General features: G+C 44.0%; 1 protein-coding gene across 1 annotated transcript in view; it reads left to right on the top strand.

Annotated features, from left to right (window-relative positions):
• Window positions 1–27,845, top strand: part of ldah (lipid droplet associated hydrolase) — a 295,875-nt gene that overhangs the window by 3,872 nt on the left and 264,158 nt on the right. The window contains exon 2 of the mRNA XM_033021529.1: window positions 22,628–22,790. The gene's annotated coding sequence lies outside the window, so the exon portion shown is untranslated. The remainder of the gene's footprint in view (window positions 1–22,627; window positions 22,791–27,845) is intronic.

Genomic DNA, 27,845 nt, shown 5'->3' with positions numbered 1-27,845 from the left:
ACAGACTCACAACTCTCTGTGAGAAAAAGTGTTTTCACGTCTCCGTTCTAAATGGCTTACCCCTTATTCTTAAACTGTGACCCCTGGTTCTGGACTCCCTCAACATCGGGAACATGTTTCCTGTCTCTAGCGTGTCCAAACCCTTAACAATCTTATATGTTTCAATAAGATATCCTCTCATCCTTCTAAACTCCAGAGTGTACAAGCCCAGCCACTCCATTCTCTCAGCATATGACAGTCCCGCCATCCTTGTAAACCTACGCTGCACTCCCTCAATAGCAAGAATGTCCTTCCTCAAATTAGGGGACCAAAACTGCACACAATACTCCAGGTGTGGTCTCACTAGGGCCCTGTACAACTGCAGAAGATCCTATTTGCTCCTATATTCGATTCCTCTTGTTATAAAGGCCAACATGCCATTCGCTTTCTTCACTACCTGCTGTACCTGCATGCTTACTTTCATAGTCTGATGTACAAGGACCCCCAGATCCCGTTGTACTTCCCCTTTTCCCAACATGACGCCATTTAGATAGTAATCTGCCTTCCTGTTATTGATACCAAAGTGGATAACCTCACATTTATCCACATTAAACTTCATCTGCCGTGCATCTGCCCACTCCCCCAACCTCGCCCTGCATTCTCATAGCATCCTCCTCACAGTTCACACTGCCACCTAGCTTTGTGTCATCTGCAAATTTGCTAATGTTACTTTGAATAACTTCATCCAAATCATTAACGTATATTGTGAATAGCTGCGGTCCCAGCACCGAGCCTTGCGGTAGACCACTAGTCACTGCCTGCCATTCTGAAAGGGACCCGTTAATCCCTACTCTTTGTTTCCTGTCTGCCAACCAATTTTCTATCCATGTCAGCACTCTACCCCCGATACCATGTGCCCTAATTTTGCCCACTAATCTCCAATGTGGGACCTTATCAAATGCTTTCTGAAAGTCCAGGTACACTACATCCACTGGCTCTCCCTTGTCCATTTACCTAGTTACATCCTCAAAAAATTCCAGAAGATTAGTCAAGCATGATTTCTCCTTCGTAAATTCATGCCGACTTGGACCGATCCTGTTACTGCTATCAAAATGTGCGGCTATCTCATCTTTTATAATTGCCTTCAGCAGCTTCCCCACCACCGATGTCAGGCTAATTGTCTATAATTCCATGTTTTCTCTCTCCCGCCGTTCTTAAAAAGTGGGATAACATTAGCTACCCTCCAATCCACAGGTACTGATCCTGAGTCTACAGTACATTGGAAAATTATCACCAATGCATCCACGATTTCTAGAGCCACTTTAATTTGGTTGGGTGGGGGGGGGGGGAGGGAAGGCGAAATCGATTTTGGTCGCCTCCTCGACGGTGAGGTGATTTTTTCCATGCACCCTCCCTCGCGACCTAACAGCAGGGATTGGAGTGGCCTTTCCCGGAGTCGGGCCCAGAGCTTCAACAGCAGGCGCAGCGTGGACTTGTCCATCGCGGAGCGGGTGAACCCTTGCCGGGGGTCGACAGAAAGGAGTGCTCCGATCGCTGGCCTGGTGACTTTGGCATCATGGGGCTGCAGTCTGCGAAGCTTCTAGCCGCGGGCGTGGACTTACCATCCGGAGCCTGGGATCCTTTGCTGGGGAACACCGGAAAAGAGCTCCGACCGCTGGCCTGTGGCCTATAACATCCTGAAGCCGCGGTCTCCGATTGGAAAGTGCCGATTCGGGCACGCCAAGCCGCGGAGTGCGTCTGACTGTCCCGACGTCGGAGTTTTGATCATCCCGACAAGAGGGCCTGTACATGCGGCCGTCCGTAATGGCGACCACGGAGGGTTCATGGCCCCCACCACGAATGAACAAAGGAGAAGGACTGACTGAACTTTGTTGCCTTCCACCACAGTGAAGAATGCTGTGGTGGATGTTTGTGTTAAATCCTATTGTGTATTGTGCGTTCTTTTTTAAGTGTATCGCTGCTAGCAAATTCATTTCACTGCATCTTCGGGTGCATGTGACAAATAAAATTGACTTTGACTTTTCTGTTGTAGCGAAGCTGGAATTACTGCCTTGTGCCCCTTTACAATATTTCCGTTCTGGATCACTAGCTTGTTGCGAACTGGAAAATACGGCCGCATCGGGAGCGGGAGCTTATGTTGCTTGTCTGGCCAGCCTCGTCGAATGACTGAAGTGAGTATTCTCAAAGTGTCGTCCTCAGCATGTCCAGGCATGAGGAATGGATGTAGTTGACCATCATGACAACGAAAGTGTCCTCCTCTGCAGGATGCCTCCGCTTTTCAGGGCACAAGGGACAGAGTGTCAGCCAGATGCATGTCCTTGCTGCATTTATAAACCAGGGTAATGTCATACCTCTGGAGTTGCAGCATCATCCGTCGAACCGGGGCAGCGTGTATAGGTTTGTTCAGAATAGTGACCAGAGACTGGCCGTCGGTCTCGATGGTGACTGCTTTTCCGAAGATATGGTTGTGGAATTTCACTTACGCGAAAACTTCTGCTAGCAGAAGTTTTCGCGTATCAATCTGTGCGTATCGTTGCTCTGTATCTGTCATCGTTCATGAAGCATAAGCACCAGGCTGGCTGTCTTGGAGGCACGCAGTGCCTAGACCACACTGAAACGTCACAGGTCAGTGTAACTGCAAGATTAACGTCGAAGTAGGTTAGAGTGGGAGGGAATTACATTTAATGTCTGAGGGCGTCAAAAGCCCAATGCTGTTGTTTGTGCCATATCCAAACAGTGACTTTGTGAGTCAGATGTCGCAGCAGAGCCGAGAGCTCGCTGAAGTTCGAGGGGAACTTCTGAGATAATTTACCATGCCCAGGAACCTCTGCAGGCTGGCAACGTCAGTGGTTACAGACATCTCGCTGATTGCTGCATTCTTTGTAGGGTCCACTTTGAGGCCTTCGCTGGTGAATACGTGACCCACATAGGTTACTTCGTTGACTTGAAATTTGCACTTGAAAGGGTTAAGCTTTAGCTGAATCGCCCTGGCGCAATCAAGCAACTTCTTTAAATTGGCATCATGCTCCTGCAAGTCTTTCCTCGCCATGAGAATGGCATCAACAATAATGACGCAGGGGTACCCGGCTAAAAGTTGCTCCATGGTGCGTTGGAATACTTCAATGGCAGAATTGCTGCAGAATGGCATGCGTATAAATCGGTACCACCCGAAAGGTGTACTGAAAGTGGTCAACATAGATGAATTGTAGTCCAAGGGAATTTGCCAGAATGAGCTCTTGGCGCCCAGAAACGAGAACACTGTTGCCTTGCCCATGTGTTCAGCCACTTCTTCCATAGGGTGGTGGGGTCACTTGATAGCAGTGTTCAAATCCCTGGGGTTGATGCATATGCGTATCTCTTGCTTGTTTATCTTGGTAGCCGCCACCATGGAGGATACCCAGTCAGAGGGATCTGTGACAGGAGTGATGACCCCCAGCGCTTCCATCCTGTTGAGCTCTGCCTGAACATGGTCACTCATGGCAACCGAAATGCAGTGAGCAGGGCGGATCACAGGTCTGACATCTGGGAACGTAATGATTGTGTATACGTGTGGCAGTTTGCCGAGTTAGTCGTTGAAAAGATCATTGTAGCTTGCAAGAATGTGCCGAGTGAAATCTTGAATTGGTGTGAGTTGGTGTACTGCATTGCCAAATGAAAGCAGACCCATGTCAACACAGGCGTCGATGCCAAGCAGGGGCAGGACCTTGCCCTTAACAATGAAGAAATTTAATTTGTATGAACGTGCTGTTAGGTGGCACTGTAGTTCTACTATTCCAATAGGAAGCACCTCGCCCCCACCGTACGCTAAGGTTGCCAAAGTTATTTTGATTATTTCAGCATTCTGAAGTCTCTGAAATTCAGACTGAGACATTACATTGCAGCGAGCACCCGTGTCTATTTTGGCAACCACGGCCACATTGCTGATATGTAGCATGACCATGGAATCGCGGTATTTATTAGATTGTTCTTGTAGAGAATGTATATTGAGAATAATCCCGTCCACTGCAGGCAAGTTCTCAGGGATGTTTACAGATACATTGTGAGAAGATTCCGATTGTAGCAGGTGCACTGCTTGTTTGGTCTCATATTTGCTAGCACAGGAACGGCAGCATTTCCAGAAATGGTTTCTGCGATTGCAACCATGACCAATTTTCCCGAAAGTTGGGCATTTCTCCCGTTTGGCTAAGTGAGAGCCACCACAGTCGATACATTCAGTAATAAATTGTGCTGCAGACCTGCCAGGCATGTCCTTTGGACGACGATGCATTCTGAAATATGTTGCGACCGCATCTATGCTGAAGGCAGATTGCGGTGCGGAGCTCAAAGTCTTAGAGTGAGCATCCGTTACCTCGTGGATAGGACAAGTCTGTTCATCCTTGTTTAGGGTGAGATCTGAGTCGCGTAGCAGCTCCATTAGTCATTAGGGACACCACATACGAGCCTTTCTCTGATAAGCTCTTCACAAAGATTGCCATATCTGCAACTGCTGGCAATGTGTTTCAGCAAGTTGATATAAGCTTTCACAGGCTCGCCTAGTTTCTGGCTGCACGCAAAAAACTTGTGGCACTCCATAAGATTGGCCTGCGGTTCGCAAAGCCGTCGAAACTTGTTCTTCAATCATATCGGATCGTGGATCGATTCCGCAATTGTAACGACTGCACCAGCTGCATCGTGCACAGCCGCTGCATAGGCTAACAGCTTTGCTCGTCAAATTACCTCCTGACCAGCCAAGTCGAGGAGAATAGATGCTTGGACACGTGGGGGCTTGTCATGATGAGCAGCGTCCAAGTAGACATCGTATTCTTCTTTGAAAATACGCCACCGTTCTCCGATGTCAGCATCAAATACTAACGGGTCTGGCTTGCGTCGGGAGTCAGCTATGGTAAAAGCTATTAAAGTCGTAAAAGCAGTAAATCAGTGGAGGAGTCAGTTCTTCATTTCTGACACCATTTTGAAGCTGTAATAACACTGAGTCGATCAACGTCAAATACAAGTTCTTTATTGAGTGAATATTCAGAGAAACACTTAGTAGTGCTGTCATCTCTAGACTCCAGGACTAACTAACTGATGGCTGTACTGTCACTATATGCCAGCCGAATGATATATAGAGAACCCAGACTGGTTTACGGACTGGGTGTACATCACTAAATACAGACACGATCAGATCAGTTAACATGATTGATCTACAGGTTAGATCTCATAGGATCCAAGGAGAAATAGCTGAATTAATAGCAAATTGGCTCCATGCAAGGAAGCAGAGGGTGATGGTAGAAGGTTGCTTCTCAGAATGGAGGCCTGTTACTAGTGTGGTGTGCCTCAGGGTTCGGTGCTGGGCCCCTTACTGTTAGTCATCTACATCAATGATTTGGATGAGAACATACAGGGCAAGATTAGCACGCTTGCTGATGATACAAAAGTTAGTGGTTTTGCAGATAGTGAAGATGGTTGTGAAAGATTGCAGCAGGAACTGGATCGATTGGCCCGGTGGGCGGAGGAATGGTTGATGGAATTTAATACAGAGAACTGTGAGGTGTTGCATTTTGGGACGTCGAACAAGGGCAGGACCTACACAGCAAATGGTAGGCCTTTGGGTAGTGTAGTGCAGAGGGATCTAGGAGTACAAGTGCATGGTTCCTTGACGGTCGAGTCACAGGTAGATAAGGCGGTTAAAAAGGCTTTTGACACTTTGGCCTTCATCAGTCAGAGTATTGAGTGTAGAAGTTGGGAGGTCATGTTGCAATTGTATAAGACGTTGGTGAGACCGCATTTAGAATATTGTGTTCCGTTCTGGGCACCATGTTATAGGAAAGATATTGTCAAGCTTGAAAGGGTTCAGAAAAGATTTATGAGGATGTTGCCAGGATTAGAGGGTGTGAGCTACAGGGATAGGTTGAGTAGGCTGGATCTCTATTCCATGGAGCATAGGAGGATGATGGGAAATCATATAAAGGTGTACAAAATCATGAGAGGAATAGATCGGATAGATGCACAAAATCTTTTACCCAGAGTAAGGGAATCAAGGACCAGAGGACATAGGTTCAAGGTGAAGGGGAAAAGATTTAATAGGAATCCGAGGGGTAACTTTTTCACACAGGGTGGTGGGTGTATGAAACAAGCTGCCAGAATAGTTGAGGTTTGGACTATCCCATCGTTTAAGAAACAGTTGGACAGGTACATGGATAGGACAGATTTGGAGGGCTATGGACCAAATGCAGGCAAGTGGGACTAGGGTAACTGGGACATTGTTGACCGGTGTGTGCGAGTTGGGCTGAAGGGCCTGTTTCTACACTGTATCACTCTATGACTCTATTTGGCCCATACTGCTCTCTGATGATTACATTCATTGAATTGTACCATGTTGATTTAATTAATTTTGCTTTGATTTCTATCCAATTGCAAAAAAAGAGAATGTAGTCAGACATTATAAAGAACCATTGTGATGTGTCTATGCAATAACATTCCCACATTGTCCATAATAGTTATAAATAAAGAAGTGTCCCTGAACAATGAACACTGGGGTATTATCAGGTCAGAACTTTAAGAACCAGTATTGTTCCATAATTGCACACAACTTATTGAATATGATGTGACAGCATCCAAAGTTATCTGACCATCTCAATAATATTTTCAATGATATTGTGATGAATTGTTCAATGTGAAATTTATCTTTATGGTGTTTGAGGAGTCAGCAATTGCACATCTCAAGGCATAGTAATTTTGATCAATCTTTTTTTCCCCTTAATCGAAAACAGAAAGTGCTGGAAGCATTCAACAGTTAACATTTTGTGTCCAGGACTATTTAAGAACTGGGGGGAAACAGAAAACAAACTTGTTTACAATAACAGACAAGTTGGGAAAGGAATGAGTAGAACAAGGGGAAATCTCTGATCGGGTGAGGGCAAATGATAGAATGTGGTAGTTAACTCTATATAATGTGTTGCTAATGGTAAGACTGTGGGAGATACCCAGCAACCCTGTCTATCCAGATATATTAAAAAGGGAAACTGAACCCAAATGATCACTGGTAGAAATGGCCGGTTCAGATACCTGTTCTGCCAATTCTGACAGAAAGAAAAAGTGAGTTAGCTAAACTAAGTTAATTTAATTTTGAGTGTGCAGATGGAAGTTGAGGTGTTGATCCTCATATTTGCGTTGGGTCATGGTGAAACTGGTAATCAGTGACAGAATGGTCAGACTGGGAATGGGATTGTGAAATAAAGTGGCAGGCAACTAGAAGCTCATAGTCACTCTTATGGATTGTATGCTCATGTTTTGCAAAGCAGGGGCTCCATCTGTGTCTGGTTTATCCGCTGTAGAGGAGACCACGTTGTAAACACCCAATACAGGACATTGAATTGGAAAACAGGCAAATAAATGCCTCACTTGGAAAGACTTGGGTCTTTGGATGGTGTGATGAGAAAATATGAAAGAACAGATGCACCACCTGCCGTTGCATGCAAAAGTGCTATGTGACTGGAAATAGTACACTGGGACAAGAGCAGACTACGGAGTTTGAAGGGAGTGATTTATTTTGAAATGCTGAAAGGAGAGGGAAATTAGTGTGTTAGTGATGGAATCTGATTATAGCTATCAGAAATATTGGAGGATGATCCATTGAATGAGGAGTTGGAAGGCAAGGACCTGGGGAATTCCTGTTCTAAATCTGTGCATGAGGAGAGGGGTAAGGGCGGAAGTGCAGGAAATAGATGAGATGTGGTCAAGAGCTCTGTACGCAGTGGTAGAATGAGAGCCATGGTTGAAGAAGAAGGAAGACATTTCCAAGGCAGGAATTGGGGGAACAAATGTGCTGGGAGATTGCAGATAGCGGCAAGATTAATAGGGTTGTCCTCGTAAGAGATTTTAACTTGTCCAGTATAGTGCTCTACTGCCAAAGGCTTAAATCGGGTGGAATTTGTCAAGTGTGATTGGGAAAGTTTCTCAGGCAATATAGAGAGGGCTCAACAAAGGAGAGGGCAAAGTTTGACGTAATGTGAGAGAATTTAGCGGGGCAAGTGACTGAAGTGTCGGCCTCTTGCGACCAATGAGCGCAGTTTTACTGAATTTATGGTTTATATTGGATAAAGACATGGCTGGGGATCTATTAACATCTACTACAAACCCACTGACTCTAGCTATCTAGACTACACTTCTTCCCACCCTGCTTCCTGTAAAGACCTTATCCCCTACTCCCAATTCTTCCGTCTATGCCGCATCTGCGCCCAGGATGAGGTTTTCCATACCAGGGCATCGGAGATGTCCTCATCCTTAGGAAACGGGGGTTCCCACTTCCATTGTAGATGAGGCTCTTACTAGGGTCTCCTCGATATCCCGCAGCTCCGCTCTTGCTCCACCTCCCCCCATTCTTAACAAGATCAGACCCCCTTGTCCTCACCTTCCACCCCATTAGTCGTTTCATACAGCATATAATCCTCCAACATTTTCCCCACCTCCAACGGGATCCCACTACTGGCCACATCTTCCCATCTCCACCCCTTTCTGCTTTCCGCAGAGACCGTTCCCTCAGCAACTCCCTGGTCAACTCGTCCCTTTCCACCCAAACCACCCGTCCCCAGGTACTTTCCCGTGCAGCTGCAGGAGATGCAACACCTGCCCCTTTACCTCCCCCCTCGACTCCATCCAAGGACCCCGCTAGTCTTTTCAGGTGAGGCAGAGGTTCACTTGCACCTCCTCCAACCTTATCTACTCTGTCCGCTGTTCCAGGTGTCAACTCCTGTACATCGGCGAGACCAAGCTCAGGCTCGGCGATGGTTTCGCTGAACACCTCCCACTCAGTCCGCCTTAACCTACCTGATCTCCCGGTTGCTCAGCACTTTAACTCCCCGTCCCATTCCCAATCTGAACTTTCTGTCCTGGGCCTCTTCCATTGTCAGAGTGAGGCCCAGCGCAAATTGGAGGAACAGCATCTCATATTTCACTTGGGTAGCTTACACCCCATCTCACTAGGGCTCTGTACAACAGAAGGACCTCTTTGCTCCTATATTCGATTCCTCTTGTTATAAAGGCCAACATGCCATTCGCTTTCTTCACTGCCTGCTGTACCTGCATGCTTACTTTCATAGTCTGATGTACAAGGACCCCCAGATCCCGTTGTACTTCCCCTTTTCCCAACTTGATGCCATTTAGATAGTAATCTGCCTTCCTGTTTTTGATACCAAAGTGGATAACCTCACATTTATCCACATTAAACTTCATCTGCCGTGCATCTGCCCACTCCCCCCTGTCCAAGTCGCCCTGCATTCTCATAGCATCCTCCTCACAGTTCACACTGCCACCTAGCTTTGTGTCATCTGCAAATTTGCTAATGTTACTTTGAATAACTTCATCCAAATCATTAATGTATATTGTGAATAGCTGCGGTCCCAGCACCGAGCCTTGCGGTAGACCACTAGTCACTGCCTGCCATTCTGAAAGGCTCGTTAATCCCTACTCTTTGTTTCCCGTCTGCCAACCACTTCTCTATCCATGTCAGCACTCTACCCCCAATACCATGTGCCCTAATTTTGCCCACTAATCTCCTATGTGGGACCTTATCAAATGCTTTCTGAAAGTCCAGGTACACTACATCCACTGGCTCTCCCTTGTCCATTTTCCTAGTTACATCTTCAAAAAATTCCAGAAGATTAGTCAGGCATGATTTCCCCTTCGTAAATCCAGTTGACTCGGACCGATCCTGTTGCTGCTATCCAAATATTCGGCTATCTCATCTTTTATAATCGACTCCAGCAACTTCCCCACAACCGATGTCAGGCTAAGTGGTCTATAATGCCCCGTTTTCTCTCTCCTGCCTTTCTTAAAAAGTGGGATAACATTAGCTACCCTCTAATCCACAGGAACTGATCCTGAGTCTATAGAACATTGGAAAATTATCACCAATGCATCCACGATTTCTAGAGCCACTTCCTTAAGTACCCTGGGATGCAGACTATCAGGCCCTGGGGATTTATCAGCCTTCAGTCCCATCAGTCTAACCAACACCATTTCCTGCCTAATGTGGATTTCCTTCAGTTCCTCTGTCACCCCTCTGGCTTCTACTATATCAGGAAGATTATTTGTGTCCTCCTTAGTGAAGACAGATCCAAAGTACCTGTTCAACTCATCTGCCATTTCCTTGTTCCCCATAATAAATTCACCTTTTTCAGTCTTCAAGGGTCCAACTTTGGTCTTAACTAATTTTTTCATCTTCACATACCTAAAGAAGCTTTTACTATCCTGCTTTATATTCTTGGCTAGCTTACATTCGTACCTCATATTTTCTCCCCGTGTTGTCTTTTTGTTTATCTTCTGTTGTTCTTTAAACATTACCCAATCCTCTTGCTTCCCGCTCATCTTTGCTACTTTGTACTTCTTCGCTTTAATTTTTATACTGTCCCTGGTGTCCCTTGTTAGCCATGGTCGTCCCTTTCTCCCCTTGGAATCTTTCTTCCTCCTAGGAATGAACTGATCCTGCACCTTCTGTATTATTCCTAGACTAACCTGCCATTTTTGTTCCACTGTTATCCCTGCTAGTGTATCTTTCCAGTAAACTTTGGCCAGCTCCTCCCTCATGGCCCCATAGTCCCCTTTATTCAACTGCGACACTGACACCTCCGATCTACTCTTCTCCCTCTCCAATTGTAGATTAAACCTGACCATGTTATGGTCACTGCCTCCTAATGGCTCATTACCCTCGAGGTTCTTTATCAAATCCGGTTCATTACATAACACTAAATCCAGAATTGCCTTCTCCCTGGTAGGCTCCATTACAAGCTGTTCAAAGAATCCATCACGAAGGCCCTCTACAAAGTCCCATTCTTGGGGTCCAGTACTAACCTGATTTTCCCAGTCTACCTGCATGTTGAAATCTTCCATAACAACCACAGCATTACTTTTGCTACATGCCAATTTTAACTCCTGATTCAACTTGCGCCCTATGTCCAGGCTACTGTTTGGGGGCATGTAGATTAGGCCCATTAGGGTCTTTTTACCCTTACAATTCCTTAGTTCTATCCATACTGACTGCACATCTCCTGTTTCAATGTCACCCCTTGCAAGGGACTGAATTTCATTCCTCACCAACAGGGCAACCCCACCCCCTCTGCCCACCTGTCTGTCTTTTCGATAGGAGGTATACCCTTGAATATTCAGTTCCCAGTCCTGGCCCTCTTGCAGCCATGTCTCAGTAATTCCCACAACATCATACTTGCCAGTTTCTAACTGAGCTTCAAGCTCGTCCATTTTATTCCTTATACTTTGCACATTCATATACAGTACTTTGACCTCCGTATTCACTTCCCCCTTCGCAATTGGCCCTGACCTTACTCTGCTGTCCATTCTCAAGCTTTCCTTCCCATTAATTCGAGAATCTTTTGTAATTTTTCCTGTAGCCACTTCCCCTCCTTCAACTCCATCTTTATACTCCCAATTTGTCAATCCCTTCCCCCCACGTGGGATTGAGGGATAATGAAATGGATGCCTGAATGTATGAAGCCAAGATTCGGCCCACATTCTTAAAGTCTCTGCTTCCTAAAGCTACCGAGGCAACATTGCTGCCTCTGGGTTGAACTTTCAGTGGAATAGAGCATTCATGGTAGAGTGCAAGGTGAGGCGTGACTACCTGAGCAAGTTCAGACAAAGGTCAGTTGTATGTCTGCAGCAAACATTTGCTGAATTATTCAGTGGATGGAAACTGTGGATCTGGGGTTTTAGTGCCAGATGGACTGAGGCAGAGCCGAGGTTGGATAGTTTTATGGTGGAAAATATAGTGGGGGGTGACGGGATGTTTAAGGGAATAACATAAAGCATTTGATAGCACCTGGCAATGTAACGTGCAAGCAATACTTCAGATGTTACTCTCAAAATTGCTTTTTGGCTTTTTAATTACATAAAAAGGCTTTATAGGTCAATCCAGTGCAGTGTATGAAAGCTCCATAATAAGCAAAATCCTCAACTGATTTGTCATAGAACGACATTGTGGGGCTCCCCTTGTAACTGTGTCAGTTTCAGTGCGACATTCTTCATTGACTTATTACAATGTCTGGCAGCTGCTGGCATTTTGCCTCACAGCTGCGATATTGGCTCTAAGCTCATAAAGGGACACATCACAATACAAAGCAGCACGGGATAGCCATGGCAGACAAGATGAAGGGAAATCTTACGAGATTCTACAACTATATTAAGAGCAAAAGCGTAGCAAGGAAGAGAATAGGAAATTAGAAAAGATTCCACGTATATTAAGGTAAAGGGTAGCAAGGGAGAGAATAGGCCCCCATCAGGAATAACATGGTTGTCTGTGTCAAGCGCAAGAGGTGGGCTTATTTGCATTTACTGAGGAGAACGTTGTGGAAGCAAAGGAAGTAAGGGAAATAAGTAGTGATGTGTTGGACCATATCAGAATTACCAAAAATGAGCATAATAAGGTGGATAAATCCCCAGGCTCTAATCATATGTGTCCTCAGACATTGTGGGAAGCTAGGGAAGAAATTGTCGGAGCCTGGCAGAGATATTTGTGTGCTCGTTAGCCACTGCAGGAGTGGTGGGTAATAGCCCTGTTCCACTGTACGAGTTAATTCAAGAATTCTCCCGAGTTTGCCCTGATTCGAACTTGGAGATTTACGGTAATTGCCGCTCGTAAGTACTAGGGGCTCTCGTGGACATTTTTCAACATGTTGAAAAATCTTCACGAGTCTTCCCGAGCTTACCGTGTTTCCCGAGTACCTGCCGTTAGCGTTACGAGCCGCTAAGAGACGTCCCCGAGCTCCGACGTACCCGCTACGTTAATTCTACGTGCTTACCACGAGTTTGATTTTTTTTTAAACTCGGGAGAGCTCTTGAATGAACTCGTACAGTGGGACAGGGTTTTAGTTACTGGAGGGGATTCTCAGAGAGGGTCTGCCAGCATTTGGATAAGCAAGGACAGATTAGGATCTGATGAGATTAATGAAGGCAGGATGGTGGATGGACTCTAGCAAGGCCTTTGGCAAGGACCTGCATGGTTGTCTTGGCTGAAAGGTCAGATCATATGGGGTCAAGGGTAAGTTACCCAATTGGTTTCACAATTGGCTTAGTGGAAGGCGTCAGAGGATAATTGTTGTTCTTTTTGGTGGCGTCTGCCCAGTGGTGTGCTGCAGGCAGTGGTGTGTTTCATTTATGGGTGATTTGGGTGTCACAATTTGAGTGACAATACAGTTAATGCAGTTAGTAAGTGTATGGATAACATAAGAATTAGTGGTAAGATGGACAGTGAGGAAGGCTAACTTTACAAAAGGTTCTGGATCAAATGGGGAAATGAGCTAAGGAATAGCAAATGGAATTTTTAACAATGATGGGTATATTAGGGTGGGAAAGGTTTCGAAGGATTTGGGACAAACATGGGCAAATGGGACAAGCTGAGATGGGCATCTTGATTGGCATGGATGAGTTTCCATGCTATGTCTCAAAGTATGAGATGATGCATTTTGCATTTTGATAAATTAAAATAGGGCATGTCTTGCACAAAATATGGTAGGGCCCTGGAAAGTGTTGTAGAGCAGAGAGACCGAGGAGTACATGTACTCAGTTCCCTGAAATTGGTGACATGGGTGCACAGTGAAGAAGATATTTGGCATGCTTGCCTTCATCGGTAAGGATATTGAGTGCAGGGGCTGGGATATCATGCACCAGCTGTGCAGGACCTTAGTGAGACCACATTTGTAGTATTATGTGCAGTTCTGGTTGCACCACTATAAGAAGGATGCCTCTGAGCTAGAAAGATTGCAGGAAAAATTCACCAGAATGTTACCAGGACTCAAGAACCTGGATAGACTGAGACTTTTTTTCCGTGGAGAGTTGGATAATAGCTTTATAGACATCCACAAAATCATGAAGCATAAATCATGAAATGTGAACATTCAGTCTTTTTCCCCATAGTAATAGTCCAGAACTAAAGGCCATAGGTTTAGGGTGAGAAGGGAAAAGTTTTAATGGAACCCGAGGGGCAACCTCTTCACACACAGGATGCTGTCTGTATGGAATGAACTGCCAGAGGAACTTGTAGAGGTGGACATTTGGATGGGAAGGGTTTAGAGGGATACTAGACTAAGTGGGACCTGTTGGGCCCCGTTACACAGGAGGCTTGGTCCCCCAACGCAATATTCCATCACTCACCCATAGCTCCCAACAGCACGGGCACAGCTAATTTCCCCTCATCCCTAGCACTCCCCTTCCTCCACCCTCCCTCTTCTTTCCCCTCTTCTCCCCCCCCCAATCCCTCCCTCACCTCTCATTTCCCCTACCCTCAGTCTCTCCCTCCCTCCATAACTCCTCTCCCCTCCCTACCCCCTCCTATCCCTCTATCCCCCATCTCTCCCACTCCTCACCCACTATCCCTCCTCACCTCCCCTATTGCCCTCCATTCCCCACTCCCTACCTCCCCACTTCCCCCGGGGTGGGGGAGCTCAGAGAAAAGATGGGGGAAGAGTCATGGGGGAGAGGGGCGGCTATCACGGGCAGGAGCCAGCGAGGGGGACGAGAGGGGTAAGGGGTGGAGCTGCGGGGCATTGCGATGGCAATATGTTTGGGACTCACAGCGGGCGCTGGATGCTCTCCTCCGCTTTCCGTTTGGCAACATTGCTGCACTGCTGGGCTGCTTGCGGCGGGGCTGCTTCAGGTCCCTCCGAAAGTCCGTTTGGAAACTTCCGCCGGCTTTCCTCAGCTCCAGTAAAGATGCGATGGCGCAGGAAGGGGCGGACCATCCCGGGGAGTGACAGGAAGGGACAAATCCGCGCAGCGCTGGAAGGCAGGAGAAGAGCACGTGCGGTTTTTAAGATTTTTAAACCTCGCTAACTTTGACGACATTCAACCGATCGGAACAAAACTTGGTAGACTTGGAGCATAGGAGAATGGTGAGTGAACTGATGAAAATCGTAGCGCTATCGCGAACCGTTTTTGCACAAATAGAATAACCGCCAAACCGGAAGATAACAAGATCAGAGTTTTAGTTATATACTAGACCAAGTGCAGACCCGTTGGGTCTGTTCCCCCAACGTGCGGTTGTGGGGGGGGAGGCGGCATGCAGCGTCACACACACTAACTATCCCCCCCCCCCCCCCGCGCTCACGCTAATTACCCCCCTTGATATATTAATATTATTAATTTGCTCCTTTTACCCCATAAACAACCTATCTACTGACGCATAGCCCCCAACTTGCAGTCACACCTAGAGAGGGGAGGGTGGGGGAGGGGATAGAGGGGATGAGGGGATGAGGGGGGAGGGGAGAGTAGAGGGTGGAGGAGAGAGAGGGGAAAGAGGGGGAGAGAGAGGGTGTGCTGAGAGGGGAGGGGGAGGGAGGGTGGAGGGAAGGGGTAGGGGTGTGTGGAGGGGAGGGGGGTTTAGGGGAGGAATGGTGGGGGAGGGGAGGGGGGAGAAAAAGAGGGGGGAGAGGAGAGGGGGGGAGAGGAGGAGAGGGGGGAGGAGGGGGGGAGAGGAGAGGGGGGAGGAGGGGGGGGAGGAGGAGAGGGGGGAGGGGGGGGGGGGGGGGGGAGGGGGGGGGAGAGGGGGGGGGGGGGAGAGGGGGGGGGGGGGGGGGGGGGGGGGGGGAGAACCTAAAAAAAACATTTTAGAACCCAAAAAGACATTCTACAAGCATTGTAGAACCAAAAGAGACACTTTTTGCAAACATTTTAGAACCAATGAACACTTTTTGCAAGCGTTTTAGAACCACTAAGGACACTTACATTTGAGTAGACATGTGTTCAGTGTTATTCACAGCTCAGAGAAACGTGACCCTCTGCCTTCCTCCAGCTTGCAGACACTGTTTGAGGCACACCACTTCCTGGTTTGATAGTCCCTCCCCCCTGCCGCCAGCAGGGGCAGCAGAGAGAATGGGGAATTATGTAAAATCATTAATATCTCTGTCATTTTCCATCGACGGGAAAAATCCTCGGCACACATGTGGCGGAGGGGGGCTCTGAGCAAGGTGGCCAAAAATGACGGCCGTAGGTGGCGGCGTTCTCTCGGAAATCGCAGCACAGATGGCCAAAACCGGTCAAGAACAGAATTTTAGTAATATATAGAAGATAGATAGATAGATAGATAGATAGATAGATAGATAGATAGATAGATAGATGGGAAAAAGGTACGATATAAAATATGTTCAGCATGGATGATTTGGGCTGAAGGGCCTATTTCTATTTTATGTAATGATGGCAGTCTTGCAGTTACTAAATAAATGGATGATGTGGCGATGGGAAGAGTGCTCCCTGTGAGTTACAAAAATCTAGGCAAGCAGATGAGTAATATTACCTGCAGGAGGCATGTTCTTTGCCCTTGCTCCTTTGGAATTGTAGACAGGTGCTCCTGACTGGAAATTATCAGTGAGATATCTGTAAGGAATGATAATACTTGAATATTTGTATTTTGGCTAAGCCTGGAAATATCCCTGCCTTCTTTGCCTGTTGCTGTGGGATGGAGGAAAGTTTTTTTTTTTCTCCATTAAGTATGGAATTTAGAGTGCAGGATGAATCAACCAATGTGTAGGAAATAAGATTCTGGTTTAAATCGAAGGTAGACACAAAATGTTGGAATGATTTAGCAGGACAAGCAGCATCTTTGGAGAGAAGGAATTGGCGATGTTTTGGGTCGAGACTCTTCTTCATCCCACCCATTCCATCTGTCCAGAGATGTTGCATGTCTCGCAGAGTTACTCCAGCATTTTGTGTCTACCTATGAATCAACCAATTCTCAGTTGCAACAAAGATCATCATGGAATAATTCTATGGGTAGAGCAGTCGTGTAACATTTTGAGGCTGCTCACGAGGTTTCAGGACATTGGATTTCTCAATGAAAACAAAAAAAGTCTACATCTTGGTCCTTTTAAGTACCACTGCGTCAGGGGAAAGAGGATTAATAAAGCCTGGTTGTTCCGTGAGCAAGAAAGAATTGTCAGCTGTCAGACCAGTTTAAAATCTCATGGAGACAAATTGTACAAGTTTCACTACTGTTGTCAGTGGGATAAATTTACACCAGATTAAAGGGGTTAAGGCAAATGGCAATCCTTCTGAATAACCAAGGCTTAAATTTGCTGATGCAGCTAGTAATGTGTGCAATTTTGCTTTCTCAATCTTGCCAATGTTCAGCTGCACTGTAACATTTGGTTTGAGTTACATGAATAAATTATTAGGCCACAACATTAATATCATGGGCCGATGATCATGGCTTGAGTTGTCTTTACTATTTAACCATTGGATATTGTGACTCTTGTATGACTTTATGTTGAGACTAAATCTGATCTAAGAGGCATTGGAGATTGGGAGAGGAAGTGCTGTAGGGGGACAACACACAAGGAAAGGAAACCAATTTAAATGTCAGCATTGCTATAGAAAGGATGCAATTAGGCTGGAACGAGTGTGGAGAAGATATACGAGGATGTTGCCAGAACATGAGGTTGTTCCTTGGAGCGCAGGAGGCTGAGGGGTGATCTTATAGGGGTGTATAAAATCATGACGAGAATCGATAGGATGAATACCTTTACCCAAGGTGGGGGAATCAAAACCAAGACGACGTGTTTAAGTAGAAAAAGGCAAGATGGGGACCTGAGGGGCAGTTCTTTCACTCGGAAGGAGGTGAGTATGTAGAACGAGCTGTGGAGAAGGTTGTTGAGGCAGATACTATAACAGCATTTAAAAGACATTTGGACAGTTGCATGGATAGGAAAGGTATAGTGGGATATGGGCAAATAGGATCAGTTTAGATGGGGCATCGGGGTTGGCACAGGCAAGTTGGGCCGAAAGGCCTATTTTCCAGCTGTATGACTGACTCGATGGTTCTTTCAACATCATGGAACCTTCCTTCATTTTATTGTGACTTCTTTGCATCTTAATTTATCTTCACTTGATGATTAAGAATCAAGTTCAAGGATGAAAAGATTGGAAGTATTTTATGCATTACGATTCAAGGCTAACTTGATACATAAGTTCACAAGTAATTGGAAAAATGAACTTTCCAACCAACTCATACATCATCCATTTGGGTTCTTTTTACAGATTTTTTCCCATAAAGGTGTTGCCCTGGAATTGTTTATTTATTGATACTTTGACAATGTGGTTTGCACTCTACAATAAAATTCCATACAACAGTTAACTTGATGAATTTGTTAGTCCTCAAACTGTGGGAATTTTTGTGGACAGATAGCAAACTTTTTCAAGTTGAACAACACTCAGCTTTTCACTATTTGACTAGTTTTCATCTTAAATTTTGTTTGCGAAACAATTCTGCCATTGGATGGAAGTTAATAGATCTGCTTTCTGCATAGCACTGGAAAAATAAGCACAAAGGAGAGAACATTTGTCCTTTGTTCTTGATCAAAACACAAATTGCTGGAGTAACTCAGCGGGTCATGTGGCATCTGTGAAGACAATGGGGTCTGAAGAAAGGGCCCAACCCGAAATCCAGTCTATCCGTTCCCTCCACAGTCTATGCCTGACCTGCCTAGTCCTTTGTGTAGAAAGGAACTGCAGATGCTGGTTTAAACCGAAGAGAGACACAAAAAGCTGGAGTAACTCAGCGGGACAGGCAGCATTTCTGGAGAGAAGGAATTGGTGACGTTTTGGGTCAAGACCCAACTCCAGCTTTTTGTGTCTGCTCCAGCACGTTGTTCTGCTCAAGATTCCAGCATCTGCAGTTCCTTGTGTCTTCACTCGTTTCTTGCACATTTTGGCCATTATTAACCAGAAGGGGATTTTAGATTTTTTTTGAGGAGGGTTAGTTTAGTTTCTCGTTTTACTTAACTATTTCTGAGATTGCTAATTTTTTATGAGGAGGTTTCAGTTTAGTCTCTAGTTTCACATAACTCTGATTTTGCTGTTTCTACTGTGAAGTTGGAGGAATGGGACCAATGGAAGGGAATGGGATAAAGAAGATATTTTTTTTTAAACTAGCCCGGCATTGAAAATCCTTTCTTGGAGAGGAATGAACAAGTTCACTCAGTAATTTTTTTTAATATAACAATTTTTACGGGTTCTGTAGGACAAAGTGCATGGAGTTGATTTGGGACACTGAGTCACTATATTAGATCGTGCCCTATTATTCTCAGTCTGCTATGTGGATAGTGCCACCTGCTGTTGCAGCACCTCTTGAAGACTAAAACCAGTAGCTGGTTTTAATATGTAATGGATTAATCGCTAGAATCAATCAGAATTTGGTAGGTAAGATCAGGAAAAGAAGTGATAAATCCCAGATTCAGATGCACAAAATCTTAATCAGGTGTAAAGCAACAATTTTCAGTTTGATAAAGGTGATGCCAAGAAGTTTTGAGTGGTTTGCAATACTGATTTTGTAAATGTAAATAAAACAGTTTGAAAATTACTTAAGTGGAGGATGGTGGGGGAGGATCATGCTACAGCAGATTATGGTGTTAACATTTCTCCAGCAGTTGTCATGGTACTGAATGTGGCACAGGGAATGGTTGTCCCAGTTTGACGTTAACTCAGTGAAGAGCAGTTTATGCCTACCCCCGTAGTTCAGACAAGTGTGCTCATTTCTACCTTGAACAAAACTTTGTTAATCTCATATGAGAAAAACAATGCAGTTTATTCACGTTTTGTGAATAATGTTTTGGTATGTTTTGTAATGAATGAGATAAAATATTACATTGTCACTAGAAGCATTGTGTCATTTATTTTGAAGGGATTTTTAATTTAAACATTAAGCACTTTAATTGGTAAATATAGTTTTCAAATTAAATTTGCATGTTATATGGCAATGAAAGCCATTCCTACAAGATCATGACAATTCACTCTTTTAGAAATGTATTTTGTTTAATTATAAAGCTTTTATGAAAAAAACTCTTTGTACAGTGGCCACCAGTTGTTGTCCTAAGCAGGAATATTGCATTAAATGAGGCACCCACAAAGATAATATTTACTCAACTATCAAATAGAATAATGCAATTTAAAAAAAAACACTGGTTTGGGATCTGCATTCCCTGGAATTAATTTCCTAATTCAAATTCCTTTTTGTAAAAGTAAAACTAGAGAAGGATTAATTAATATTGTTATTTCAAATTTATAGATTTTCTCTAATACTACGTTTAAAAATTGTGCACTGGTGTCATTGCTGAAACTTTCTGGTAGAAATTACTGAGCTTGAGTAGAAGGAACTGAATTGACATGTGGTTGAAAAGACAAGATCATCAAACCAGTCTGGACCAACATCTGTTTCTGGTTTGTTAATTTGGCTCCCTCATACGGTTGGGCTGGATAATTCCTAAAAGCCATTTGCTGGCAGTCATATTATCAGCATGATTTCGCCCCCCCCCACTACCCTTTCCTCCACTGTCGGTGACAATCCAGCATCCTCAACCTTTTTTTAAAATGCCTCAAGATTAGATTGTTGAAACATGGACAGAACTTCCTGCACTATCATCTTTGGAAAGTTACACCTGCAGTTATGCTCATTTCTGCAGTTTTCCTGGGATTCATTTGCACTCCAATTTGTTGCTAATATTTTAACATGGATTGGAATTTCAACGTGTGGATAAGCAAAATGTTAAATTTAGATCGCGTTAAGGCACAAAAAAATCAAACTTTCATTCTGTCGCTTTTCTTTAACTTTTAGTGTCATTTCACGGAAGTCCTATTTCTTTCAGTGCTGAGTACCGTTTATAAGATCTTAAGAGATAAGACCAAAATTAGGCCATTTAGCCCATTAAGTCTGCTCCGCCATTCAATTATGGCTGATCTATCTCTCCCTCCTAACCCCATTCTCCTGCCTTCTCCCCACAACCTCTGAAATCCTTAATAATCAAGAAACATTTTAACATTGACAAGTTGAAGTTGCACAATGCAGTAGGCAGAATTAAAAAATATTGAAAGATCTGTCGCACACCTGTTGAAGGTCTCTCTTCAGCTCCTAATTTCACTATCTTGTCTGTTCACCAAACAGCATCAGTGCTGCTTTAGGTGTTTCAGATAATCGTACATCTGCCTCTGCAGGAATTTGCTGTTTTACCCTGAAACCCATGTTGACTTTATTACCAAACTCTTTGAGTTGCAACTGCCTTATCATCTTGGAATGGTTGCTGACAATTGTGAAGATACTACTGTGGAAATTAAAGTATTCAGCTAATGCAATGTCCGATGTTCTCTGTCTGTCGTTTTGTGTTATTTCGCTGCCAATGAGGTTTCTAGATGTCTAATGGTACTTTTCTTTTGCAAGCTGTTGGTTTAAATATGATGATCTGACAGTTGCCATTCACCATTTGATTTATTGACATAGGTGGCACATTTACTGTAACATATAGGAAACCATTCAACCTGTTGCATTTATGCCAATTCAGAGGCACTTCCATCAGTCTCATTCCCACACTTCCCTCTGCAATCTATTCTGTCCCACATGCCTTCAGCTCCCTGTGATTCTCCTGCCATCCATCTACATGACCGGCATGCCTTCAGGATATGGAAGGAAACTGAAGCACTCCAGGGAAACACAAGTTTAGAACAAGTCAACTCCCTATGGACACCTACCTTAGTTTAGTTTAGAGATGCAGCACGGAAACAGGCCCTTCGGCCCACCGGGTTCACGCCAACTAGTGATCCTCACATATTAACACTATCCTACACACACTAGTGACATTTTACCTACATACCTGTACGTCTTTGGAGCGTGAGAGGAAACTGAAGATCTCGGAGAAAAGCCACGCTGGTCACGGGCAGAACGTACAAACTCCGTACAGACAGCACCCATAGTCGGGATCAAACCCGAGTCTCGCAAGCGCTGTAAGGCAGCATCTCTACCGCTGCGCCACTGCCGCCCAAACATGTAGGCTCAAATGTGTGTCCCTGACACTGTGCCATCCAGGTTATGCAAGCATCTTTGGAGCAGACTTTGTATTGAGCTTTTACATAGTTAGGGTACTAACTCCTCACCTCTATAAGGAACTTAAAAAAATCAATGATCTCGGGTCACTCAAAGGTAACTTATATTTCCAGATGAGCAAATTTTACAATTGATATTTAGCTCGTTACTTCCTTTCTGAGCAAATTAGTTGAAGCTAAGCTTGGTTGTTGTGAATTAGTGGCAAAACTGTTCATTAGCTTGGCAAGTAAAGCTATCAATAACATGCTCGATCTGACAAAGTCCTCTCACTGCACTGCAATTGGATGAACCCGACAAGTGCATTAAGGTGATCAACTCTGGCAAACTAATTGCAGCAGCTTTTTTTAAATTGCTTTACCGAAGTCTGCAGTGAATTCGGTGAAGTTGAAGTCACGGTAGTGATGCTACCTTTATTGTTGGAGCTGGATAGCTATGGATTGCAGTGGGAGGCATTGAAGTTGGAAGTTTGGGTCATGATCATCTGGTAGACTTGGACTGTAAAGCTCTTACTGACAACTGAAGTTGGGATTTTAATCTAGTTTTTAATGTTGTTTATTGAAGGAGTTTGAGGTGGTTAGTCTGGATTAGTTGATTTGCCTTTGAGCAGATACCAATTCAACAGACATTGTGCATTTCTCACGGTGTCCATTAAAATCACTACTGACATTTTAAGTTGGTGTTTGCATCTATGTATATTATTGATCAGGTGAATTCAAATTTCATTTGGGGGATTTTGTGGAATGAAGTTTTTGACATTTCTTTCATGTTAACTTTCAGGATCTTTCAGGTGTCATTTATCAGTCATTCATGTTTCCTTGACGGCATATCTAAGGATCAGCAAATTCATCCCAGGCTTCCAATCTTCAAGAGAGTTTACGATACTATACGATAAAACTTTATTCATCCGGAGGGAAATTGGACTGCCAACAGTCACAACAAGGTACACGAAAAACTTGAAATTAAAAGTGAAAACAAAAAGAAAATGTTTGATGCCCTCGTTTTGTCGCCCTCATGTCATTTATGCCCCTCGGATATAGCAGTATCGAATCTCTTCTTGGTTACACTATTTTTCCTTTTTTCATAAAAGTTCCAAATCAAAACAAAAAATTGAGGAAATTCAATTGTGAATGGCATCCTGTACGAATTAACATCTGGAATATTTAGCACTAGTTTGAAAACACTGTTTGTGTGTGTGTATATATATGTTTAAAAAAAAAGTGAAATCCAGAAACCCATGTGAGCCAAAAAAATCAAATTAATCACCATTATGAAGAGTGTACACATGTAGGTTTGATAGCGTATTTGGCAATACCGTAGGGTTGTGGCTGCTGCCGTACATGTTCAAGAGCCTGATGGCTCTTGGGAAGAAGCTGTTCTTGAACCTGGAGATTCTTGTTCTCAGGCTCCTGTTCCTTCTTTCTGACGGCGAGATGAAAGCATGGACAGGGTGGTATGGATCTTTGATGATATTAGCTGCCTTTTTGAGGCAGTGACTCCTGCATATCTCTTTCTGTAACTTCCTTCATTCCTGGGTGTTCGAGTTACTGAATCAGACCATGATGCAACCAGGCAACATGCGTTTGATAGCGTATTTGATGATAAGCCAAATCTCTTCCAACTTCTAAGGAAGTAGAGGTGTCAATGAGCATTTTTTATGATTGCATCCATATGGTGATCCCAGGAAAGGTCTTCACGATTAGCATGCCCAGGAACTTGAAGCTGTTGACTCTCCAACGCTGTACTGTCAATGAAAGTGGCTTCATGGATACTCCACCCTCCCTTCCTGAAGTCAACAATCTGTTATAGAATCATAGAGTTATACAGTGTGGAAACAGGCCCTTTGGCCCAACTTGCCTACACCAAGTAACTTGTCCCATATGCACTAATCCAACCTGCCTGCGTTTTGTCGATATCTCTTTAAACCTGTCATATTCCGGAAGTGGCGGCACTGCCAAGCAGCTGCGGCTCGCCTGCAGTCCGTCTGTCTTTCCCTTTTTCTGTTTTCTTTTGTCTTGTTAGATGTTTTAGTTTATTTTTAGTAGTATACATGTGGGGGGTGGGAGAACCTTTTTTTTAATCTCTTCCTTCAACGGGGTTGCCACCTTTTCCTTGCCGTATCTCCATCTCTGTCTGCGCTGAGGCCGAATATCGTAGAGCTGGCAGCCACCAACTGGAATCGACCTTGGAGCTCCGGTGGCAGTGCCTGTGGACTTACCATCATGGAGCTCGCTGACGTCGGAGGCTGTGATGGCCCTGTGGACGGTAACATCAGGAGCTCACAGGTCCCTGGTTGGTGACTGATTTTCGGGAGCTCCTGCAACAGCAGTTACGTCCGCTGGACTGGAGAGTAGCAGCTTTGTCCGCCCCGGGGCGTGGAGTTTGAATCGGCCCGTTCGCGGAGCTTGGAATCGGGCACAGGATTTACCATCACCCGACGGGGGCTTCAACATCGAGAGCCTCGATCGCCTCGACGCAGTGGGAGAACAAGCAAGGAAGAGATAAGACTTTTTGCCTTCCATCACAGTGAGGAGGTGCCTGGAGATTCACTGTGATGGATGTTTGTGTTAAATTGTGTTCATTGTGTGTTTTGTTGCTTTTTTTCTGTCATGACTGCAAAGTACGCAATTTCGTTCAAACTATTGTTTGAATGACAATAAAGGAAATTCAATTCAATTCATATCCATGTACCTGTCCAAATGTTTCTTAAACATTGCAATACTAACTGCCTCTACTACCTCCTCTGGCAACTCGTTCCTCAGTCTTGCCAATGTTAAGGCAAGATTGTTCTGGCACTATTCGATCAGATTATCAATGTTCCTCAAATTTCAGGACATTGCACCTTACTTAAATATCGTCTTACTTAAATATTAAAGAGAAAACTGCAAAAGATTATTACATTGATGGTCTAGTTTCAAGCCATTTCAATGTTAAAATAAACTTGTGTAAGACTGTTTCCTGTCAGTATATTTTAAATACCGTGAGAACAAGTTCACAAGGAAGCACTCCCTGTCTCTTGCCATTAGTTAACCTTGCTTTTCATTTATAAAATGCCCATGTGGTTCACACCTTTAGGGATATTGAAGAAATCAACCCGAGTTGTTATGTCATTTTTGTGTTCCTATAAATTAAAAAATATGATAGTGACAGTACTTAAGCAATCAAAGCTTTCTTTTAAAATTTGCTTTGTTTTGTAAGGATTTATTATTAATGAATTGTTTTAACATCTGCGCTAGAGTACGGAACATTTCTGTTTTGATTTTATTAGACATTTGGCGGGATGATCTTAAATGTACTTTCATTTGATGAAGTATTTTATGACTGGATTAAATTGGAGTCCAAATGCCTGTGACGATTTGGGGGTTCTATATGAGGCATGAAATACTGTGAAAAAATGTCCCCTTCAGTTTTCTCTTCGGCATAGAAAAGGCATGCTCAATTAGGTTCAGATCGGGTGATTGACTTGGCCACTCAAGAATTGACCATTTTTTAGCTTTGAAAATCTCTTTTGTTGCTTTAGGTGGGCAGATGCAGTTTAATAATGTGGACAAATGTGAAGTTATCCACTTTGGTAGCAAAAACAGGAAGGTAAATTATTATCTAAATGGTGTCAAGTTGGGAAAAGGGAAAGTACAATGGGATCTGGGGGTCCTTGTAAGCATGCGGGTACAGCAGGCACTGAAGAAAGCGAATGGCATGTTGGCCTTCATAACAAGAGGAATTGAGTATAGGAGCAAAGAGGTCCTTCTGCAGCTGTATAGGTCCCTAGTGACACCACACCTGGAGTATTGTGTGCAGTTTTGGTCCCTTAATTTGAGGAAGGACATTCTTGCTATTATGGGAGTGCAGCGTAGGTTCACAAGGTTAATTCCCAGGATGGCAGGACTGTCATATGTTGAGAGAATGGAGCAGCTGGGTTTGTATACTCTGGAATTTAGAAGGATGAGAGGATATCTTATTGAAACATATAAGATTATTAAGAGTTTGGACATGCTAGAGGCAGGAAACATGTTCCCGATGTTCGGGGAGTCCAGAACCAGGGGCCACAGTTTAAGAATAAGGGGTAAGGCATTTAGAATGGAGATGAGGAAACATTTTTTCACACAGAGAGTTGTGAGTGTAGGATTCTCTGCCTCAGAGGGTGGTGGAGGCCAGTTCTCCGGATGCTTTCAAGAGACAGCTTGATAGGGCTCTTAAAGATAGCGGAGTTAGGGGATATGGGGAGAAGGCAGGAATGGGGTACTGACTGTGGATGATCAGCCATGTTCACATTGAATGGCGATGCTGGCTCGAAGGGCCGAATGGCCTACTCCTGCACCTATTGTCTATTGCTTTAGCAGTATGTTTGGGATCATTGTCTTGCTGTAGAATTAACCAATGGCCAATGAGTTTTGAGGCATTTGTTTGAACATGAGCAGATAGGATATGTCTGTACACTTCAGAATTCATTAAGCTAATACCATCAGCAGTTGTATCATCAATAAGATAAGTGAGCCAGTACCTTCAGCAGCCATACATGCCCAGGCCATAACACCCCACCACCGTGTTTCACAGATGAGGTGGTGTGCTTTTGATCTTGGGCAGTTCCTTCTCTCCTCCATCCTTTGCTTTTTCAATCACTCTGATATAAGTTAATCTTCGTCTCATCTGTCCACAAGGCCTTTTTCCCGAACTGTGGTTGCTCTTTTAAGTACATCTTGGCAAACTGTAACCTGGCCATCCTATTTTTTGCAACAAGCCAGTGGTTTGCATCTTGTAGTGTAGCCTCTGTATTTCTGTTACAAATCTCAAATTGTGGAGTACAGAGGCTAATAATGGGTCTTTGTCCCAAACATCATGGAGGGCACTGTGGGTACCAAATGGTACTATTTGGGTTAAGATGAACAATAAATTCTGTATTGTGACTTGCATCACATTTTTTAATGCAACTGTCTTGAAAATTTGCGGCTGATGAGAGAGGTATTGTTGCCCTTATTTGTTTTTATTTAACACCATTGGAACTGGGATTTAATCTGTTCCAAATGAGTGGAACCTGGTTGGAGCAAGATAGTAAGTCAAGTGATCATAAGCAGTTTTATTCCATTTTTCAATGCATATGAGTGCACATTTAAAAAATGCCTGCACTATCTTTTGCTAATGGTCATCATGTCAGTAATGTAAATGTGAGGAGACTATTCATGCACTTTGGACATGAAATAATTAGATTTCTAACGATATAATTTGGTATGTAACAGCAATACAAGCTCTCTTTTCAGTATAAAGTCTGGCTTTTGATGATCACCTAAAACATTTTGGATGGGTTTTTCTCTTTCAAATACTTCAAGTTCAAGTGAGTTTATTGTCATGTCATTTCATTTCATTTGATTATGTTGTACAAACTTGGACAAAGCTTCATTTCTTTTTAGACTATACTGTACAATTGCACACTAATTTACCTATTCCAAAGGCCAATTTAAATACATTAATCATGATCAATGTGAGAATTGAGCAACTTATGCTTATAGCCCAGTGCTCAGGAGTTTTGTAAGGAAAAATTATGAAATGTCAACTATTTCTGGCCGTGTTATATAAAAAGGAACATAATCAAAGAGATAGGTAAGATTTATATAGTCAGAGATAGGTAAGATTTCCAATATGTGGCCCCTCATCAGAGCATTGAATGGCGGTGCTGGCTTGAAGGGCCGAATGGCCTACTCGTGCACCTATTGTCTATTATAACATTCTGAATGAGGATCTTGGATCTTGGATCTGAGAAATTAACTTTCTATTTTCACAGATGCTCCGTGACCTGATGTCTTCACGCATATTTTTATTTCAGATTTCCAGCAGTATTTTTCATTTTCATTTAGTATGATTAAATCCTGAAGACGTTTGCATCATAGATACATACATAGACAATAGGTGCAGGAGAAAGCCATTCGGCCCTTTGAGCCAGCACCGCCATTTAATGTGATCATGGCTGATCATCCACAATCAGTACCTCGTTCATGCCTTCTCC

The sequence above is a fragment of the Amblyraja radiata genome, chromosome 5 (assembly GCF_010909765.2).
Source record: "Amblyraja radiata isolate CabotCenter1 chromosome 5, sAmbRad1.1.pri, whole genome shotgun sequence".
Taxonomy (NCBI): Eukaryota; Metazoa; Chordata; class Chondrichthyes; order Rajiformes; family Rajidae; genus Amblyraja; species Amblyraja radiata.
Note: the sequence above shows the minus strand (reverse complement) of the source record. Positions and strands in the feature narration are given on the sequence as shown.